Raw genomic sequence first — 19,782 nt, 5'->3', positions numbered from 1 at the left:
GTGAGAACGCTAGCAATGCAATCTTCCAAAGTGGTTTCCTGAATCGGTTTCCAGTAAACTAGTTTTAGAAAGCGTAATGAGAACGGCCTCTTAGTCTCTTGGACTACCTTCCAGTGAGTACATAGTCTCATGGACATTTCCACCTTCCAGTGAGTACTTAGTCTCTTCGACTACCTTCCAGTGAGTAGTAGTTAGTCTCTTGGACTACTTTCCAATGAGTAGTAAAACTCTTGGACTCCTTTCCCCTGAGCTGTTAATCTCTTGACTCCCTTCCCTTGAGCTGTCGGTTTCTTGGATCACTCATGCAGTTGAAAGTTTCATGTACCTCATTTGCTTTGCTCTCCTGATACATGTATCTTCACCTACCCTTTAAGGCGTCATATTGATGTGTACGTAATGGGTACACCAAGTTCAGATACAAAGTATACACCACTTCCTGCAACCATCATTGGTTTCCCTTCTGTATGAATTGTTGGTCCAAAAATAATTTTGAGGGTGCATCAGGGAAGTGCCACTCTCTCAGGGTCATTTCCGAGAAAACACGATTGAGCAAGAACAAGCTATTTTCATTCATCATGAATTATCGGTTTCTTTTTTTAGTTTAACTATTTGTAATCCTAAAGTTCTTTACCTCTATTGAAACACTACCCTTGATGTGCCTAGATGAGAAATATGAGCCTTTCATATTTTCACTTCCAGGAGATTGCATGATCTATCATAATTTTCCATTATCCATAGTGTTGCCTTGGCTGTCTATCTCTTCAATAATGTAGAATGAATATTGTATGAATGATGATCTTTTCTGTGGTTACAACTACATGTACTTCAATTCTGTTTTGCTTTGTCCTTACTGATTGGTCTACTGTTAGTGTTTGGTGCTACACTAGTGTATGGTAGCACACCTGTAGTAAAGTCTAACTCAGGATCATTTTATTGTATCCTGCAAGTGAAAATCTGACACATAGTGTCCCATATAATCCAATGATTTGCAGACGGGACCCGCTGAACCGTCGGGTTTGAACCACATAATGTAGGTCTTCTATGTGCACCCATGTAATCAAATGTGTTTACCTTAACAGGAGTGATATCCCTACACTCACATCAGGAAAAATATTTGAACTAAGCTAAAGTGAATTCACTTCCAAATTCTCTGATTAATCCACCTTTATTCCATAGTTCTATGGGTGACATTGACCAGAAATGGGTCTGTGCCGATCTCGAAAGCATTGCGTAATAATTCTTGGAACCAATTTAAGAATAGCCAATTGCGACAGTGATCATTACTATTTATCTGTTATACGCCGTTACACATGTGCTGCAAAAACAAGCTTCCCAAATTGACAAAAATAATGAAAATCAATTGATAACTTCAGCAGCAGTGCATGTGACGATGGTAGGCACTTGCGAGGCTAATGTATGTTGATGCGGTATTAGCCGAACCCAAACAAGACCAAAAAATGAATGCAATTTTTTTTAAAGGAAATATCAGCATCTCCAAAATAAATCTGCCATGTACATGTAAGAAACACAGTATCCTGAGTAAATCATACTCAATTTTCTTTTACCTTCTTTCATTTGTGTATTACAATTTTTTTGTTTTCATACTACGCGGGTCTGCGGGTTGGAGAATGAACTTGGCCCGGCATACAGCCTGCCATAAGGGGCATACCGGCGATGAGTTTGGGTTACAGCACTACAAGATAGTGTGCAGTAGGGCCTGGTATGGTCTACTTCATTGCTGCACTTTTAGAAATAAAAGTGTCACCATTGACTTGTTTGATTGTTTAGTCTCAACTTGGCCAAACAGTTGCCATATTCTTGAAGAATGATCCACTCATGCCCATCTTGCTCTTTGGATGTTTGTAAAATGCACATGTGATAAGCTACTAGTCACAAGAAGAGACCTGGAAGTTCAATGATGATACTGGTAATGAACTTATAGCAAAGGGAGTCAAACATCCCTTGATATGTCACACTTCACTGAAGATGAAAGAATCAAGCATTACCCTTCTCTGGCTTAAAAAATTCTGTTTTGGATATATTTTAGATTGAATGAGAGCAGCTGTGAGGTGTTTTTTACAATTAATTATTTTGAGCTCTTGTTAGGTTAATGCTCCAGCCTCTTATATAATTTTGTAATTTGATTAATTTGGGTTTGATGTACCTGTGAAGAAACCCATCAACAAATTGATATTTTTTAGTCAGTGTCAATATTGTTTGAAAACACAAGGTCAATATGCAAGTGGTCTTAGTGATATTTACAATTTTTGCTGTAGAAACAAGGGATGTTGATTATTCTATTCATTTTCAATCCATATGGTAAATATTCATTCATACAGAATAGCATTCAGAATAATATCCTTCTAACTTGCCTTCATTGCTATAGACCAAAATACCCTCATTTTAAATTGCATTGTTTGTATTTCATGTGCAATTTTCATTTGACTAAAAATGCAGTGTCTGGCTGAGGTTTTCGTTGTATTTTGAATAATTTTCACCTGCATTTTATTTACCAAAATACGTTTTGAATCGCATCACTCAAATCATTTAAAAAATGAAAATTATTATGGCAGTTGTCGTGCATTTAATATTACACTAGCTTTTTTACAATGCTTCAAGTTTAGAATTTGAGATCACTTCTTGTTTGCATGGTCTATTCTGTGGAAATTGGAAGTAATGTTTAGAACAAATTTTCCTCATTTTGCGAATATGTGCTTATATATATACACATAAAATGCTGACCAGTGCATTTTGGGGGAATGGATACGCTGCTCTCTTCTGTTGAACCCATTTTATGAAAGGGACAACAACCTCATGATATTTAAATTAAGAAAGAATGTGATATCGAAACAACAAAAAACAGAGAATTCCGGCTGTCAGAACCTGCTGAGAAAATAGGAAATGCGTGGTACCCAAGGTGCAGTATGTTCTGTCGTCAACCAATCAACATTGAGCTGGTTTACAGAGGAATCATTTCTATCTACCAATTATTTTGGTTTTGTTTTTGTTCTGATGTACAGTTCGTATTTTTTGTCGCCATTGCAACCCAGTTTAGTTTCCAAGAGAAGAATTGAGAGTGGGATTTATGAGTAAACTCAAAACCCAGATAGACCTTGCAATCATATCTGTTGCAAAGCTTGTGAGGCCTGGCCCTGTCGATATATTCATTCCAAATAAAACCACAGGTTTTGATTGTTTAATTTAGTATTATATCAGCTACTCCTACTCACAAGATAATCTCACAGATGTTTTAACCTATTTCCCTAGACTTTCTTTGTTTAAAGTAGGCCAAAAGTTTTGCTTTTATTGATACGATATGTACAGTATTTTCATCAATATTCATCTATTCTTTTTCTCCTTTTTTATGGGGAGTGAGGTATGAAGCGATCAGGGAACTAGGTTCAAGTCTCTTGATACTTGTACAATAAAAAATCTTTAATAATACATGTAGTAATAAGGTGCTTACTACTGGTGTTTCAAGGCACATTTTGTCCTATTTATGGTATATATTTGGAATGAAACAAAAAAGAAACAAATGTTGCATGGGAAAATGATACAGCTAATGCAACTATACTAATAATCAAAAACCAAAGCTGATGTGCATCTCCAATAGACCGACCCACAACTGTGAATCATCTATAAAACAGATAGGTTTTGAGTAGGGTTTTGAACTGATTCACAGACTTGGCGTTATCTTTACACAACATTGCTGTGCAGACTCAAAGATATATGGAAGATAATTCTATTGACAAACAATTAAATTCAACTCAATATGTAAAAACTACATGTATTGTAAATTGTTATAAACGATAATTTGTCGATTTTACAAAAAGAATAAGCATATCGCATCAAATGTGAAAAGAATCTAAATGTATTTTTGGAAAAAAAATGTTATAAAAGAAAGTGAAAAGAAATAATATCAGGTAATAATACAAGGTACCTTGAACATACCTTGAAGCGCCACACTTCCATCTTCATGTAGATAGATATTAGTGTGGCAGCACGGTTCGGTTGATTGTGAGTCATTTTAGCTGTAATAGAAACTGATCATATGCTGCTTTTTTTCTTTAATTATTGTACATAATTTTAATTGGGGAGGCGTTATATTTGAAAAGAGTACACTATACATACAACACTTTACTTTTTTTTCTTTGGTTTCTGAAATTGATTCTGAAAGTTGGCAGGCAACGTTCCAAGTATTTTAGAGGGAAGTAAATTTCACAGTAATTGACAATACAAGAGTAAACATACTCTTTATGACAAAGAAATTTATCCTGTTTGGTGAGATTTATATGAGAATTTCAGTGTTCTCAATCATGCTAAAGATGGAAAACTACATCCGAAAAACTGAGCACTACACTGTCAGTGTGTATTCAACTTACTTTTTTTCAGAACTATAGTATACTAATTAGGACTGGAAAATATGGCCTACAATACACCTACACCAGTCCTTTATATAATGCAGGTCCATTGCATGTGGGGCCTTCTGGCTAAATGCGCATTAATGACAGATATAATGCATGCGTTTAATAGGGATTTTGCCTTTTGCTTTTAATGATTCTTTCTTCATTTTCATAGATTTAACTTAGGAAAAAAAATCACTTTTATTCTTATTTACAAGACAAGTCAAATAACTATTCTTATTCGTGCAATAATACAACATTTCGTATTAGGTGAAAGAAAGAAAAACTGTACGCCTCGTTGAAGGGATCATCTTTCTTTCACCTCATGGGAAACCTTGTACCATCACACTTTGCTATTTGCTATTTGTATGCAGTAGCATCTCATTCAAGCAGACGACCCATCATGCATCAGCTATGGAGCAACTTCACAAACGATAATGCATTTCGTTCACGATAAATGTAGTTATGCATTGTTGGTTTAGAAGTTTGTGACACTAAAAATGATGTTCTTCAGGTTAATACCAGCATATTTCATTCCCAGGAAATAATAGATGAAAATAAAACTATAAAAATTCCTTTTAGTCCTCACCAATCATATCCTCTTTCTGATAAAAGATGCTTTTATTATATTCTAAAGAAAGTTTTAATGGTTGTCATTTGATATGCTTTTTATGGACAAAACCAGAGGCCACGTTCTGGGTATTCTTCATTTTCCATAGAAAGTTTAATCAGCTTTATTAGTTCCATGGTTTTTATTTCTCAGGAATTGGGAATGGTGTCTTCTTAAAACAAGTTGCGGTTTCATCTGAGAAGTTATGTGGTCAATAGGGATGCTCTTCAGCTTCTTGAATAGTGGAATGAATATTACATTTCTAGATTTATGTCCTTACATTATTACTATTTCAAGTAGTTTTGGATGAGGCCTGATATTTCCAATTGAGGGTTATTATCAGGATATCATTCCTTCATTACTCATATTTGAGGAGCGTAATGTTTATATGATTTTGTTTCATTTTTGTTTTACATCTGTTCTTCCAGATGGGGAGGGGATTTGTTAAATCCCACAATACAGCCAAGGACTTACAGTGTTTTAAAAAATATTATAATAACTGCTTCTTAGGCCTGCGACATATAATTCTTTTCAAGTAACTGTTGACATTGATTTAGAGTAATGATGTTTCAACTTACATGTACTCTTTTTGTACCCATGTTTATATATTTTGTAGGGCCTCCAAGGACAACAGTATACCAATTACTGATGGAGCCACCCTAGTAAAAGAAGACTTGAAATAAATAAACAAATGAATTAATGAATGTACATTTTGTCAGAAATTTACAATATTGTCCCTAATATATTGGCCTGCTGCCCCCCCCCCCCCTTTCCTTCTGAAGACTTGTTTATAGATCTATACCCAATTTCTAGGATGCAATGACAAATTTGGTCTTAGGCTTCATTTCTATTTTAATTGACAGAACCTTAAAAATTGTCATTACCACATATATGTACTTATATGAAAGAGGGTTCGGCATTTTCATACTAGATTCCAATTTTTAATTTCATAAAACCACTTGGCATTCAATAAGTTATAATTTCTTGCTTAGAATATACCGCACAATCATTTCAGGCTCTCAATATTCAAAGCTTTGAAATACCACATACTAGATTACATTTTTTTTTAAGGTTACGAAGTTACTACTACTCTAGGGGAGCTTTTCATGAAAGCAGTAGTTTGTGATTTTTGCTGAAAACTGTTATAAACTACTGCTAATGCTTGCATCTGATGGGCTAAGAGCCTATTACCCAGTTAAATTCACTGACTTAACTTTTGATGAAACTTTCCCTGGGTCGCAATCTGCATTGATTGAATCTCTCACAAGAGTTGAAGTGAACTGTGTCTGTGGGTCTGAAAATAATGAGAAGGACCTGGATGGACTAGTTTGAATTGACACGGTACCAGCAGAAAATTTATATGAAGGAAAAACCTCAAGTACCATCGATATCATACCTCTTCTCTATATTCACAGATCATGTTCACATATAGTACATGTATAATACAATGTATTTATTTTTTTGCTGATTTGATAGTCCTAGTATCATCTGCACTGTTTAAAAGTAATGTAGTCTGCAAGTAAAGGTGGATTATGGTGTATCTGTTATTGAAAGGCAGTCATTATAAGGAGAAAGTGACACTTAAGTAGGATTTTCCCCAAGATATACATGTTGGATATTTTAAACAAGTGCGAACCTGGGGCTTACTGTAGCTTCATCCAATATTTAATATAGGATTCAAATTTCATTCATGACATTGATGAGGCATGAATTACATGTTAAGAGGGTATAAGGAGTGTAACACTTCACACGCAATAGCAACACCTGAAGAAGTTTTCTGCTCTGATACAACTTTTTTTTAAAGGTCAAGTTTACCTCAGAAAAATGTTGATTTGAATCATTAGAGAAAAATCAGACAAGAACAATGCTGAAAATTTCATCAAGATCGGATGTAAGATAAGAAAGTTATGACATTTCAAAGTTTCGCTTATTTTCAACAAAATAGTTATATGAACGAGCCAATTACATCCAAATGAGAGAGTCGATGATGTCACTCACTATTTCTTTTGTTTTTTATTGTTTGAATTATACAATATTTCAATTTTTACGAATTTGACGATTAGGACCTTGCCTGAAGCACAAAATGTTAAAATAATGGAATTCCACTTGTTCAGGGAGGAATGAAACTTCATTTCACATGACAATGACGAGGAAATAAAAATATTTCATATAATAAAATACAAAAGAAATAGTGAGTGATGTCATCAACTCTCTCATTTGGATGTAACTGGCTCGTTCATATAACTATTTTGTTGAAAATAAGCGAAACTTTAAAATGCCATAACTTTCTTATTTTACATCCGATTTTGATGAAATTTTCAGTGTTATGCTTGTTGAATTTTTCTCTTTTTATTCAAATCAAGTTTTTGTTGGGGTGCACTTGTCCTTTAATGACAGTAGTCAGTGAGAAGGGGAGGATAGAAAAATAATCTTTATCATGATTGCATCGCACAAATGATCACACATGTGTACTAAATGATAGTGATAATGAGGGCGAGTAGCTTTTTTTCATTGAGTGCCCTGTTGAAATATTATTAATAGATAAATGAATAAAGACTATTAGATTGAATGAACAATAAACGGATAAGTGAATAAATAAATAAAGGTGGTGATGATGATGATGATGATATTATTGATGATGATTATGATGATGGTGATGATGATGATGGTAACAGGCCAGCAATGGTAAGGATATGAATATGAAATCTGTACGGTAAAAGCTGTTTTATAGTTTTATTCTCTTTTGTTTTCCATATCTACAGTATTTGAATTTTCCAAATCGATAACTTCAGTTTAGGAGAGCATATTTTCAATATGAATTTGTCTTCTGTCAGATCTGACAACTTTCTGTGATGTTTATTTGCTGAGAAGCACATGCGTCTAACTAAAGCAGACTTTGACACTGTTCTCACTACCTTCCTAAAACTAGTTTACCATGTAATGAGAACGGTCGAAGCGATCTTGGAAGCGATCTTCCAAACCAGTTCAGAAAACCACCTCATGATGTAGTATTCAAGATTGCTTTGCCTTATTAAACTGATTTTAGCGTTAAATGAGGACACAACTGTTCTTTGGAAAGTGATCTTCGCACAATTTGAGCGCGCTACTCCACAGGACAGGTTAGAATGCCTACGTTGCAATTTCGAATTTCACGCAAAAATGTCACCCCACTGAAAGCGTTTCCATAGCAACAAGATCACTTTACGTGACATAATTTTGAAAACCTTTTTCGTGTGATCAAATGGGATCGCTAGCAGAGCAATCTTCCAAACTGGTTCCCAGTAAACTAGTTTTAGAAATGTATTGAGAATGCTGTCTATGTCTCTATAAACATCTGACAATGTTTCAATGCTTCTCTAGAATACATGTGAAATATACAAGCCTTCATACATATACTGTCATATCAAACAGACTTGTGGAATTCCTCAAGTCTGAAATTCTGAATGCAGGCCGGGTCAAAATAGTAAATTTCTGCTCTTGTGTGTCAGTAATATCATGAACCTGTTACTGAAGAAATCACTTGAGAGATAAAAATGAAAAGATAAAGGATTTAATGAGGATGTTTTTCACTCTACTGCGGGTAATATAGTCTGTATTCCAGGAAACCTGTAGTGAGAGAAGAAGCCACAAGTCCAGCAAATTGTGAGTCAATATCTTTTTAAAGGGCTACCTCCTGGGCATTGAGGTTTCTCTCTCTTATTTCCTGGTACCTCTTCTACTGGCGAGGAATCATATTTAGTGCAAAAATCAACAGCTTATCCCAAACCAACTATCCAAACTAGTAGAGTTCAGCATTATTCGTGTAGACTCTACTCCTAAAGATTCTTTTGACCTGTTCAGTTTTTTTTATATTGTATATGTTTGTATTGGTTCTTTGGGTATTTTGTTTTCACAGTAGGGGGGCACATGAAAAACAGAATGCAATCTCTTTCCAGTGCTCCTGATATCCTGTTCAAGAGTAGTGTTATCACTCCATCTCACTTTTTTTCATAATAATGATAATGATATATGAAATTTTTATAGCAATATCCAGCTATTATTTACCAGGAAACTTGTAGTATGCTGCTGACTAGAGCTCTTTGTTATTCATCCTATTGAGTAAAAGCTTTCACTTTCCATTTTCATTCCTTCTGCAAAAACATGTTGATCTTAAATGATTAGGACTTAGGAGCAAATAAAAAGGGAATATTCTGCAACTTATAGATCTACAATCAATAGATATTGTATGAATGGTGTCCCTCTGTATCAACATTCATACTTGACCAATACTCTTGGTTTTATGTGGACAGTCACCAGAGTCCAGTAGGCCTACCAATTAACAAGGTTGGACTGGCCTTTCGAATTTCAGGGCCTCTAATTCTATATCGTTAAAGGTCAAGTCCACCTCAGAAAATTTTTGATTTGAATCAATAGAGAAAAATCAGACAAGCACAACGCTGAAAATTTCATCAAAATCGGTTGAAAAATAAGAAAGTTATGACATTTCAAAGTTTCGCTTATTTTTAACAAAATAGTTATATGAACGAGCCAGTTACATCCAAATGAGAGAGTCTATGATCTCACTATTTCTTTTGTTTTTTATTGTTTGAATTATAAAATATTTTCTATTTTTACGAATTTGATGATTAGGACCTCCTTGCCCGAAGCACAAAATGTTAAAATAATGGAATTTCGCGTGTTCAGGGAGGAATGAAACTTCATTTCATACGACAATGACGAGAAAATCAAAATATTTCATATGATAAAATACAAAAGAAATAGTGAGTGAGTGATGTCATCAGTTCCCTCAATTGCATACCGACCGAGATGTGCATTATAAGTGTTTTGTGAAATGAAGCGAAACTTTAAGATGTCATAACTTTCTTATTTTACATCCGATTTTGATGAAATTTTCAGTGTTCTGCTTGTTGGATTTTTCTCTTTTTATTCAAATCAAGTTTTTGTTGGGGTAGACTTGTCCTTTAAGTTATCAACCTTGGGATATCTAGAAATAGTGAAAAACTTTAGGAAACTGCATCCAATGATTTCATTGCATGTTCAGAGACCCCGTTCTCATTATGCTTTCTAAAACTAAAGCTTATTGGAAACCAGTTTGGAAGATCGCTTTGCCAGTGTTCCCATTTGACCACACAAAAAAGGATTTCAAAATCACTTATGAAGCGATCTTGTTGCTGTGGGAACGCTCTCAGTGGGGTGACACATTTTGTGAGGAATATGAAACCGCATCGTAGGCATTTTACACACAGTGTGCACAGAAGATTATTCCTGAAGAACGGTTGTGTCCTCACCCTAAAACCAGTTTAACAAGGCAAAGCGATCTTGAAAACTACATTGCGAGGTGGTTTTGTGAACCGGTTTGGAAGATTGCTTCCAAGATTGCATTGACCGTTCTCGTTACACTAGTTTCCAGTTCAGGAAGGTAGTGAGAACAGTGTCTGAGGAAGCCTAATCAAGTATCTTCCTTTTTTGTCAGAAGTATTAAAAAGTTATTTCGTTTTGACTTTTGAGTATTCTGAAGATTGCATAACTATTTTGAAACACTCCCTTTAAATCTGTACAAAGGGTAAATCCTATAGCCACAAATTTCTGGGAAAGGCTTTGCTTTCTGGATGTCATGTGTTCATGTTTTCAAGGGAAAGGGCCATCAGACATTGCCCGCAGTCATTGTTTCTTGTTACCCTTGGCAACCACAGCTCTGCCATGGAGAAGGAGAGGAAATTGACTGCTCTCATAGCTTGTAGTATAGAAGAGAATGTATGTGACCAACCAAAACCATGAATCCTGTTAGAGATGAATACTAACCATAAAACCTTCTTTCCATGAAGGTTTTGATAATTTTTATGCAAAGCACAATGCATAGGTTGCTCAAATGGACCACGTTAGGAACTCACTTGGTCTTGGTGAAGCTGTTTACATGTTCTTTTGTAAACCACATCCACTCAGTAATAATTTCCTGTTGAGCATGGTTAATCGTGGGCTATTGTATCCTGAATGAGTATATTTTGGAAATATTGAAAACAGTTTAAGAAAGAAGATACAAACAGCTTCATCAAACTTTGGTATAACAGAAAAATACATGTATCGGCTTCAGACTTCAATATTTCTTCTGATTTGATAACCCATAATTTTGTTTTTGGAAATTTGTTACAAAGTTACCAATATTCAGACTTCTTATACACAGCTGAAAAGTCACACGCTACATGTAGGTTCAGTATGTTGCTTCTTACATTAAAATTTAATGATGAATAAACCAAACTCACTGGTCTATTTCTTTTAACTCTTTGTGCGCGGGGCCATGAACCACTATGTGCGGAATCACTCTCAGGGAGGGATCAGGAGCAGTAAATAAAATGGACTTGCTCAATTCAACTCGCTATAACTTTTCATTGTGAGGGGAAATATTTCACAGCAAAGTTGTAGAGAATTTCACCAGCTTTCTGACTATATCATATTTTTTTGAAAAATAATGATTAAAAATTTGGTAAATGATGCCTAATTTCACACATGTTACTATTATGGTGAAGATCGACAATACAATGGATTGTTTGTCTGAGAGCGAAATGCAAAAGTTTTCATGGTGCCGACCGAGTGTGCATTGGTTTGAAGTATGCGTGGAAATTAGAGTTACATTTTTAAATATTTTTATAGGGCATTACCTTTCATATTAATGACTCATTCATGGGGAAGGGGTAATGGGCAATCTTTAATGTGAGCCTGCACATGAAGGTCCCCTTTATTGAAAAAAAATACACCATTCTGATATGTAATGTTTTTTTATTTTTTTTTATTTTGGGATATTTTGTGTTACAGTAAATAGGGGAAAGTAGTTATGTCACAATAAGAGACATTTCAGTGATATTTTCAAGACAATATTATCCATACTTGCAGTATGATCTGTGATGAATAAAGACAAGTGATACATTGGAATACACTATGGATAGAGTTGCAAGTGACAAGTGGGTCCGCAAACAATCATTTTTTCCTCCCTATGGTACGTGGACTCCATTTAAGATCTGTGCAATTTCTCTGCAGATTAAGAATAGCAATATGTTTTGGAACTTTCCTCTTTTCTTCTGATACAGATTACCCACCGATTCCAGGGGAAATCAGGATAAAATGGCGGAGACAATACAGGACTCTTCTGCTGTCTGAAAACAAACTTGTCTTGGGCCAGAGGATATATCTCAGGTAAATATGTACATCAAGTCAGCATAAGATAGGTCATGTGAAAGTAGGTTTTCAAAAGGTCAGATTACCTATCTTTAATACATGTACCATTGTACGATTGGTTAAACCTAGGAAATATAAGAATCAGCGTAGAAAAGGTGATTGCTGCACACTTTTACAAAATCCCACATGGCCAATGTTTGCAAGGATAATACCATCACTCTTCATTGAGATACCAGTTTTATGTTTTGTTTTTTTTAATTATGTGTTTTATTGGTATTCAAAATTACGTATAATACAATATTTACAGGTAATTAGAAATGATTTGAAACAGTTCAAAAGCAGTAAAATCACAAAACAAAGATAAAATAAAAAAATAAATGGAAAAAAATCAAAAGGGTGACATAAATCAAAATAAAACATTGGACGATACAGGTTACTCTATAGGGAATACACATCGAGATGAATTTACATGTGTTATCATTTGTAGCATATTACTCTGTGCATTGTACAAGTCTCAATTTAAGATACTAAAACAAATAGAATGGAAAAGGGGGAACTACCTGTATCTAAAATAAAAATCATATATCAAATCGCCACTTCTTAAAGTGTACAGTGAGTTTGTTTCTTTTCTTGGCTAGGTGATGCTCAATTTCCTTTCGTTTCTTCACAAAACTTTTAATAAATCCACATTTGGTAAGGCCAATTTTGTGTTTTAATGTGTTCATTGTTTATGTCATGCAAAATGCATTTGCTTTCTGACTACAATGGATGAAATGATTTGGTATTAAAGGAGAAATATATTGATTATGAATGTGGTCTTATTATATATCAATGGAAAGGTAATGATGTGGGGATCATCAGTGGGTCATTCAAAAATACCGAAAATAATACAAAAAGGTGAAAATCGCCGATTGAAAAACGCTAAAATGCCCCTCCGAAATATGCCTCGCATCGGTCTCTGAATTGACTGGAATTTGATGACGTCACTGTCTGTACGAGAGGCGTGATTGGCTCTCCCACGTGAAGCTCCACTTGCATGCAAAACCTGTTGCGTGGGTACGTTTTCTCCACACTCACTGAATACTTCTATCACGAAATGAAAGAAAACCCAGAATTTTATTTATATTTGGATTTTCAAATTGATGATTTTAAAGATGAAGAGAATGATGATGAAGTGAACAACACAGTGAGGTAGTTGGAGGTAAATAATGGGGGAACAATGCCGATGATTATGATGAAAATTCAACTTGCCTGACGATCACAAGTAAAGTCATGTACATGCCGATTCGCTACCAACTCATGCAGCTGCTGCTACAAGTGGTAGCTATACGTACACCGCGCGGGCCAAATTAAATCCATGAAAATGAATAACCACATCCAGAGAGAGTCTATCATAAGAAGGAAAATAATGATATAACTGTACTTACAAACAAGTGAATAATCCGAATTAACCTAGCTGAAAGCAAATCAACTCAACGAATAGCAGCAGACGATATGCACCGACGATAAACTTCATGTGGCTGGGATAGATTGTCACTCGTTCTGTTAGATGTAATTTGTAACTCATTAATTTGACAAAATTACGAAACTCGGGGAATTATTTATATATATAAAAATATAGTAACATCTCTTATTATTTTTTGTATTACGATAAAACCTCTTTTGAAGGAAAACGTTGAGATAAACTAAAATTACTTTTAACCCCCCCCCCAACATGCGTAGCTTGTATGTCATTGCAAACAAACCATCGCAAACATGCACGTATTCCTTCCTTTGCTGATTGAGAGCTGTGCAAAACGTGCATAGATCTATTCTCTCAGTCTCAGCCAATGCAAGGCGAGCAAACAATACGGCATGTGTTGTTGTGATGGTTTGTTTACGATCACATAATGCTACGCATGATGGGATGATCTTTTACATCTAATTTTAATTTACCTCAACGTTTTCCTTCAAAACAGGTTTTATCGTAATTCAAAAAATGATAAGAGATGTTACTATATTTTTATATAGAATAATAATTCCCCGAGTTTCGTAATTTTGTCAAATTAATGAGATAAAAGTTACATCTAACAGAACGAGTGACAATCTATCCAGCCGGATGAAGTTTATCGTCAGTGCATATGCCATATCGTCTGGTACTATTCGTTGAGTTGATTTGCCTTCAGGTTCGGATTATTCACTTGTTTGTAAGTACAGTTATATCATTTTCCTTCTTATGATAGACTGTCTGGATGTGGTTATTCATGTTCAGCATGAATTCAATTTGGCCCGAGCGGTGTAGCTAGCACTTCCAGCAGCATGAATTGGTAGCGAATCGGTATGTACATTACTTTACTTGTGATTGTGTTGCAAGTTGAATTTTCATCATCATCGGCGTAATTCCCCCAATTTACCTCCAACTACGTCACTGTGTTGTTTCACTTCATCATCATTCTCTTCATCTCAAAATCATCAATTTGAAAATCCAAATCTAGATAAAATTCTGGGTTTTCTTTCGATCATTTCGGGATCGAAGTATTCAGTGACAATGTGGAGAAAATGTACCCTTGCAACAGGTTTTGCATGCAAGTGGAGCTTCACGTGGGAGAGCCAATCACGCCTCTCGTACAGACAGTGACGTCATAAAAAATCCCCAATTTCGCAGACGTAATTCTGCGTGTTTGAAGCATTCAGAGAGAGAACTTTAAACTATCAATTAACTGAGTTTCATCCGTCTCCATGATAAATGATGTACACCATCGTGTTCTCCTTATTTTCTCCTTTATTGTGATATATGATTCTCCAGTTTTACGATTTTCAATATATTTCTACTTTAAGCTCCCACAAATAGTTTCCCCACCTTTATTTGTAGAAGCATACTTTTATCAAAATGTCCACCTTTAGAATAAGAATTGATCCTCTTTTGACAATTGTCCTCAGTGACATACTTGCACATGATAAATTATAAAGCTATTTGTGCTTCTAGAAATTGTATATCACCTCAAGATCAGGAACAATGCAAAGCATCCCAGAAAAAGTGGAATAGTGTTTTTCGATCTCTTTGCCGGAGAATAAAAAATCATCCATTTTTGGTTAAGTAACCCCTTTTAATTTCTGCATATTCTTTTTTTAATTCATACATTTTTTTCAATTTTTACAAGTAAAAGCCATGACATTTGAGGAAAAACTTGTATAGATGTAAGTTATTTTAGGAACACCTGTTTATATGCGTCAATGTGAAGCAAATAAAAGGCCTCCCTGTCCACCCGAGAAAAAACACTGTCCAGTTCATGATTATAAAAAGAAACTTTGGACAATTTTTTTTAATATGGATTTTTTTTCCTTAAAAAAATTAAAAATTTGAAATATTTGATTGGATTTAACGATCTGGATATTGTTTTTTGTAAAAGATGCTGTTACCAATGTTACGGGGGGGGGGGGGTCCTTTTTAAAGGCAAAGTACAAAATGTAAATCAACCATTCCACTTTTCTGGGACATATGGTCATGGTACACATGGGACATATGGTTATCTGTTTATATTTTGGTTTTCGCCATACTTGAAAAAAAGACATAAATCTTGAAATATGAACCATTATGATATACCTATCTTAGTCTAATTAATAGAAAGGAAAGTGATCTGAAATATTTCTGATTCTTCAAACGCCTTTTCTTTACCGTCATAGGTATATTTCCTCCTGTTAATCCAAAGTTTCAATACTTAATACCATTTTTGTTGGGAGGAATTTTTTAGGACAATACTTAACTACAGAGGGAAAGTGCTGTAATGTAGCTATGGCGATTCTCTTTTAATTTTTCTTTTTTCTGACCTCAATGAGTGTAATTTAATGAAGAAATACAAGTGGCACACAATTCTGGGGAAAAGGGGTCATTATAAAGGATAACATTTAAAAAGTGCTGATCATTTTGGCAGTATACATGTATTTGTAGGTTACACTGGGTAGTTAACACCTACATGTAAAGCTAATGTGGACATGTGAATCTAGCAATTGCTCAAGCCTCATTGTCTTTCGGGGAGGGGGGGGGGCAGATAAGTATATGCCCATATGAAATTGGCAGTCCAGACACTCTGACATACGTGGCATGCACATGTATTCTTTTCTCATGAACGATTGTTGGAAAAAAAATAATGAATAACAACATACTAAGGCTTGACAGCGAAATTACTGTATGTCGCCTGACCAGCATTCAACAGTAGTTTAATTAAACTGATGATGCATCAAAATGTAATTTATCCATTGAACAAGATCTTTTCCATTGCTACACGTCAGTTTTACATAGATCAGTAATTAATTAAGTGCAGTCATGTGTGAAATCACCCTGCTGAATTGGGATCCATTCCGTGTGCTTGCCTGCAAATATTAGTTTCTAATATTATACAACAAAACGGTGCCTGCTCTTGCATTTTATTTCAATTGCTATTTTTCTTTATTATGAGTGGTTGCATGTTACCATCATGAAAATTATTTTCACACCCCTACTGTCCCAATAGGAGTGGCCCAAAGAACAAGACCCCTGTCATCCACTAACCCTGCTGAGTAGGACCGTACCACTCAAACCTTGTGAAGACCAAACAGCATCTTTCTGGAGGGAAGAGACAAGGCATAAAAAAGGTCTTTGTGTGTTGCTATTTGCATTTCTATGTTTTTCCAGTTGATGTTGGACAATATTCCCTGTATATTCCAATAAATGATATGTGAGTGATCAATTAAAACAGCGCAACTTTGTGAAAATCTTGTCAAGAAAATTATAAACTAAATTAATCAGTGATGCCAAAAGGCCTTCATGTAGTGTTGGCTCTTGAAGCTACCTTTTCCATTATTGTGTTTTGCATGGCTTTTATATTTTGGGTGACCATTTCAGCTGTGTTTGTTAAAGGTTCTCCGGTTTATTCATATTTTTCCAGGCAACATAGCCTCACATTATTATCAGAGATGAAAGGAGAATTATGATTGCATATTCTGATCTAGTCAATTTGTGATGTGATCAGAAGCTGAAAGGCTCTCTTTATTTATTTACCCTTGGGTTTTGAAAGCCGTCCAGGCCCTTAAGCTCGGAAACCGAAATAATTCAGGCTTCCAAGAAATTTTGATGATTTCCTTTCAGTCCAAGATTAGCTCAATTATGGAAATGTACTCTAAAAATTGCTTTGATCAGCTAGCTTGGGGTTTTTTGCATAGAACAACTAATGTTGACAAGACTTTTTTTTATTTTAGAATTCATGATTTATGTTGTTATTGAAGATTCCAAATATTAAAGATTGATGGGAAAGACTTTAAAAATCTGTCATTTGTAATTTGTTCATGTTATTTAGAATTGGTTTTGTTCTAGTACTATAAATGTTCAATATACAAAACTTATTTTAGCTAGCTTGAGCTGTTGTATCATTCTATCAGTATCACAGGGTAGTTTGACCTCAACTCAAATACTAAGAATTAAAAAGAAATTGATAGATGGAAGTATGGAACTCCACTATTTCATATGAAAAATGAGTAAAACACATCTTAAAATGAGTTTCATTGATTCCAGTATTATGATTTCTCAGATTGACAAGGAAGTTTCATAAGATCTTGGAATAATGGAATTCAATAAATACTCTTAGTGTCCTTAGAGTGGTACTCCAGGCCAAAAATACTATTATCAAAGAAGAAAAAAAAACACTGAAAATTTCATAAGAAGTTATGGAATGTAAAAGTTTTGCATTATTTTGATGAAAGAGTTCCATGCAGTGAGCTGATGGCATGATGCCTACACTTTCCTTTTCCTTTAATATTACTTATGCTACAACATTTTTTCCTAAAAATACAGTTAATACACCATTAATCACTTGTAATCCTATTTTGTTGTCGGAGAAAGGAAATTTCCTGTCTGCAAAAGATTCTCAGTATCCTTTAAGATGGCTGAGCTCCGCATTATGATTGCAAACAATTTGTTTTGCAAGTGTGCATGTAATGAGATAATTTTGTGTGGGACTGTAACAGGCCATAGAGGAGTAAGATTAGAATAAATTAAAGATAAAAAATAACTTGAGTGTAGCATTGTAAATCAGATATGGCAGTCATGTAAACCAAGCCCATTTCTTGTTGTTAAGCCGGTGCCGTCTTGTACGCCCACATTTAATGCATCCCCTTTATTTCTGAGAATTCTAAGTATTCTTGGCCGTTGGATAGAGCTGTCTGCTCAGATTTCAATCAAATTTCTATTCCACAGACATCTGAGGTCCCTGGAAGCTATACTCTAAAAAAACTAAAGTCTAAAAAATCACACCTTCAACCCTGCTTAATCTTTAATGTCATATAGGAGAGACCGGGTTAGTTGGAACATGGGGTATGGTGAAACATTTTAATTTTCTTTAACGCCTGTAAAGTAAATTTATGCAATACTGCCCTCAATTTATTGTTATTGATACTTCAACTGTTGTATTATTAATAGCAATAAATTGAGGGCAGTATTGCATAAATTTACTTTACAGGCGTTAAAGAAAATTTACAATGATTCAACTTACCCCATGTTACAACCCCCGTCTCCCCTACTGTGGGTCTATAGTCTATTTTTAAAGATTTGATAATTGATATGTTCATATTCAGAAGTATTGTATATTCCTTTATATCATATATTTCCCATGATTATAGGTTACTTCTAAATTCATTGATTGTACTCTCCAAAACAACATTATTTTCATAACATTTAAAGGACAAGTCCACCCCAACAAAAACTTGATTTGAATAAAAAGAGAAAAATTCAACAAGCATAACACTGAAAATTTCATCAAAATCGGATGTAAAATAAGAAAGTTATGGCATTTAAAATTTTCGCTTATTTTCAACAAAATAGTTATATGAACGAGCCAGTTACATCCAAATGAGAGAGTTGATGACATCACTCACTCACTGTTTCTTTTGTATTTTATTATATTTTTATTTTCTCGTCATTGTCATGTGAAATGAAGTTTCATTCCTCCCTGAACACGTGGAATTCCATTATTTTAACATTTTGTGTTTCAGGCAAGGAGGTCTTAATCGTCAAATTCGTAAATATTGAAATATTGTATAATTCAAACTATAAAAAACAAAAATAGCGAGTGACATCATCGACTCTCTCATTTGGATGTAACTGGCTCGTTCATATAACTATTTTGTTGAAAATAAGCGAAAATTTTAAATGCCATAACTTTCTTATTTTACATCCGATTTTGATGAAATTTTCAGTGTTATGCTTGTTGAATTTTTCTCTTTTTATTCAAATCAAGTTTTTGTTGGGGTGGACTTGTCCTTTAAATGTTATGAAAATAATGTTGTTTTGGAGAGTACAATCAATGAATTTAGAAGTAACCTATAATCATGGGAAATATATGATATAAAGGAATATACAATACTTCTGAATATGAACATATCAATTATCAAATCTTTAAAAGTAGACTATAGGCCTACAGTAGGGGAGACGGGGGTTGTAACATGGGGTAAGTTGAATCATTGTAAATTTTCTTTAACGCCTGTAAAGTAAATTTATGCAATACTGCCCTCAATTGATTGTTATTGATACTTCAACTGTTGTATTATTAATAGCAATATATTGAGGGCAGTATTGCATAAATTTACTTT

At 34.5% G+C, this 19,782-nt stretch overlaps 1 protein-coding gene across 4 annotated transcripts in view; it reads left to right on the top strand.

Annotated features, from left to right (window-relative positions):
- The window catches only part of LOC121429656, a 61,780-nt gene that overhangs the window by 29,306 nt on the left and 12,692 nt on the right, over positions 1 to 19,782 (top strand). For 2 of the 4 annotated variants that reach the window (XM_041626806.1, XM_041626822.1), the window contains 2 exons: positions 12,096 to 12,201; positions 16,674 to 16,794. The gene's annotated coding sequence lies outside the window, so the exon portion shown is untranslated. Of the gene's footprint in view, positions 1 to 12,095; positions 12,202 to 16,673; positions 16,878 to 19,782 lie in introns of all 4 variants that reach the window. The other 2 variants (XM_041626814.1, XM_041626831.1) reach the window with 2 other exon arrangements.

Source organism: Lytechinus variegatus, chromosome 1, assembly GCF_018143015.1.
Source record: "Lytechinus variegatus isolate NC3 chromosome 1, Lvar_3.0, whole genome shotgun sequence".
NCBI classification, from domain to species: domain Eukaryota; kingdom Metazoa; phylum Echinodermata; class Echinoidea; order Temnopleuroida; family Toxopneustidae; genus Lytechinus; species Lytechinus variegatus.
This window is presented reverse-complemented; position numbering and strand designations above follow the sequence as displayed.